A 4,150-nucleotide genomic window follows, 5' to 3' on the forward strand; every position below is an offset into this window, starting at 1 on the left:
GTGTGCAAATCTTTGAATATATATATTTTTTAAAGCAAACATTTGTAACTCAAATCTTTGCTTCTGGGAAATTTTACATATGTCTTCTAAATCCTAACAGTTTTCTGAAAAACGTATGTTTCTATATCAGTGGTTCTCAAACTCCTCCAGGTCAAGGACCACCCAAAATGATATGTATTTGGGCACGGACTCCAATCTCAAAATATGTTGTTCCAGGGACCCCACCAAGGCACAGATCGGGAGTTAAAAATGTTCGTCTTAAAACGCATATTCAAAGTTTTGCACAAAGTTTCCACGATAAAAAAGAAAATAGCAGATCTACAAGCTCATAGCGTGGCACTTGGTGCCGCACTACGAGCTTGTAGATCTGCTATTTTTGAATAGCCAAAGAAATCTAAAAAAATGACACAGATCCTTCTTAACACTTGGGGTGCCAGAGTTTTATTAAAAAAGTGTACGTTGAGTGCCTGGATTTGTAACCATTTTTGAACCTTTTTCAAGTAGTCACAAAATGTCCTTTTTTTTTTTTTATCCTTTAATTAGGAACAGCATGCTTCATTATTAAAGTCAAATGGACAGCAAGCAAACCATCATTTGATGTAATTAACATATTAAATACTAGTTTTTAATATTATGTTCTCATATTTCTATTTTATGTTCATTTCTATGGTGGTCAAAGTTGTGATACAGCCATTTGATTTATGGACTGAATAAAAACACAACATATATTAAAGTAGAGTGAAACCCTAACAGAATAAAACCCTTAAATTAAAGCCTAATTGCATAAAATGATACCAATTGTAGGCCTACAAGCGTGTTTTAATCAATACAGACCTACCTGATTAATAATTAAAACAGTTATTAATTTAAAGGCTAATTGCATCACTGCAGGGATTTTAAACGTGTCACCTGACTTCCGCATTGCAAAATAAATCATTCTACAACAGTGGCGTGCACAGACATTTTGAGGGGCAGGTGCTCAAGTAAATTATACTTTTTTTTTGTTGACTTGGTCTGCTCTTTTTTCCCTCTACACATATACCTCTTTGCCAAAAAATAGCCGATCTACAAGCCCACAACGCCTCGCAGCGCAAGGCGTTGTGGGCTTGTAGATCTGCTGTTTTTTGCTAAAGTTCTCCTCAGAAAAGGGATGCTAGGTTTCGAGTGGTTATGGTAAAAAGAAAAATCATATCACATAAAGAATCGGCGGACCCCCTGTAGTAACTCTGAGGACCCCCTAGGGGTCCCGGACCCCCTGTTGAAGACCCCTGCTGTAAACTGAAAAAAACAACAACTTTTTTTTCCTTTTTTTTCAAAAGGGCACTTCTGGTCAAGAGGGCAAAGGGCAGGTGCTCTAGCACCACCTAGAGTCTATCTGTGCACGTCCCTGTTCTACAACATACTGCAGCGAAGAGAAAAATATAACAGTTTGTATGTTCACATGATGAAGGATTATTCTGCTATATACTCGGGTCTCCAGCAGCCTAAAACAGTTGTAGAGAGATCTTCCAGGTAACTCATTAATACCATGTTTCCCATAGTGACTGGACTCTGTCAATTTTAAACTAATATTCTTCCTATGTGCTGCTGTATCACTGCACCATGTGAACTCTGCATGTCCTCCATGTCCAAAGGTCTGTGTTCATACTATCTGACACAGACACACACAGAGATAGTCTAACACAATTATCTTTTATATGTGTCTGCTTTGTTACACTGAATGTGTAGCTGTAATGGTTCATTATAAGCTACTATAATGCACAACCAAGAAGTGGTGTAAAGTAACTAAGTACATTTACTCAAGTACTGTACTACACAATTTTGAGGTACTTTTACTTTACTGGAGTATTTCCAATTTTCAGTACTTTTACTTCTACTCATTACATCTCAGAGGCAAATATTGTATTTTTCCTCCAGTACAATTATTTGAATACTTTAGTTGCTAGTTACTTTGTAGATTTTAATTATTATTACAAAACATGCATTAACCACTTCAGCCCTATTTAATGTTTGGCTATTTGAAAATATTTTAATAAATGTTATACTTATGCGCATAGTGGTGGAATGAACTTCCCACTGATGTCAGGACAGCAGAGTCACTGCCCATCTTTCGCCGCAGGCTGAAAACCCACCTCTTCAGGAAACACTACCCTTCCTCTTTGCCTGGCCTACTTGTTGTTAACTAGTTGTACGAATGCTTGTTTTATTGTTGAATTGTTTATTGGATCTTGTTTAGTCAATACAATTATTTGTTTTTAGCTCCTGCTCATTTGACTACTTTGTCTCATCTGTTTAAGGAAATAGGTAGCTGATATATTGCACTTTTACCTTAGCGCTAGGTATGCTCTTGGTTGCTTGTTATTGCAGAAAATGCACTTATAACCTCTGGTGATTAGTAGCTTTCGTTCCCTACCTTTGTTGATTGCACTTATTGTAAGTCGCTTTGGATAAAAGCGTCTGCTAAATGACTGTAATGTAATGTAATGTAATAGACATTCTGCACAATGAGTATTTTTTTTACTTTCGGTACTTTTAAGTATATGTTGATACTTTTGTACTTTTACTCAAGTACATTTTAATTAACTGACTTTCACTTGTTACAGAGTATTTCTACATTGCAGTATTGATACTTTTACTTAAGAAATGTAGTACTTTTTCCACCACTGCAACCAAGCCATGCCAATATGTTCAGCTAATAGTTGATTGACATGGAATGCAGAACTCCAGCAAGTTATAGAATAAAGCATGAATCAATAGAAGTCTGTGTTGATGGTGGAGTTTGAAGACATAGTAATCAGTTTATATAGTGTTAGTTAGCAGTGCAGCACATATTTCAGCTACTATAATGCAAACTCTAAAACATTACTTTTATAATAATAATACACATTTAGTAAAACTCACCAGCACGTTGCCTGTTGTTTTTGCACAAAAACTCTCCACTATCCTGGCTGTTCTAACACACGTGTTTCTTAGTGAGAACATTGTGGTCAAATAATAATAATAATAATACTAATACTACAATAAAAAGAAGCCGAGGAACACTGTCTGTCTGTCTGTCTGTCTGTCTGTCTGTCTGTCTGTCTGTCTGTCTGTCTGTCTGTCTGTCTGTCTGTCTCTCTGACAAGCAGTCAAATGAACTTGGGAAAGAAAAAAACAAAACAAATCTAAACCGTTACGTCAGTCAAACGTAGCCCTGAAACCCTGAAATATGTCATATCATGACAGTCATGGATGAACTTCAACCTGGTCTTTACACTTTCTCCCCTTTTGACCCGTACATCTACATAAACGTTCATATTTCAAATATAAAGTGCTGACCCCATGGCCACAAATGTTACAGTTATGTATGGCTTCTTAGAAGTACCCGTATTTTCCATATTATTCAATGAAAAGCATTTTAATCCGATTGGTGGCCATTTTCTTCATTCCGCTTTCAACGACGCGACCCTATCGGTTGGGAGGTGTATTGCACTCTGATACACTATAACTCTATGAGAAAATGGCCACCGATCGGATTAAAAGACCTTTTATTGAACAATACGGACGATACAGGTACTTCTAAGAACCCGTACATAATTATAACATCCGTGGCCATGAGGTAATTCCTTTAAAGTTGAAATTTGAACGTTTATGTAGATGTACGGACTGTAAATTGAAAAATTGAAAAACTTGCAAGCTGGCCCTTGGATGTTTTCATATTTTCTAATTTGGCCCCCTTTGAAAAAAGTTTGGACACCACTGTTTTACAGTTTATGAAAAATATTCATTTCAGATTGTATTATTGTTATATTAACGATGGAAGTCATTCCTGTTTTTGTTAATACAATAAAATAAACGTTCTTCCTTCAAAAACGTGTGGGAAAAAAAAACAACCTCACGTTAGCCTTACGTCATTACGTTGTCAACCCTCAACACGTCATATCCGACCAGGAAACAAGATGGCGGCCCCCTGCAGCGCGTGTGTTTGTTGACATTCTTCTCAATGTTTAACTCAGACAGATTAATCTGTCTGAGTTACACAGTGTTAATTTAAGATGTACTCTTTATTATAAACATTATGTTCACTTTAATACGAGCTCCGCTTGTGGAGCAGCTCTCCTCACTGAGACGCTGTGTGTCTGCCTGGTCTCTGACCCACACACACAGCAGA

The sequence above is a fragment of the Gymnoscopelus microlampas genome, assembly GCF_963454915.1.
Source record: "Gymnoscopelus microlampas genome assembly, chromosome: 18".
NCBI classification, from domain to species: Eukaryota; Metazoa; Chordata; class Actinopteri; order Myctophiformes; family Myctophidae; genus Gymnoscopelus; species Gymnoscopelus microlampas.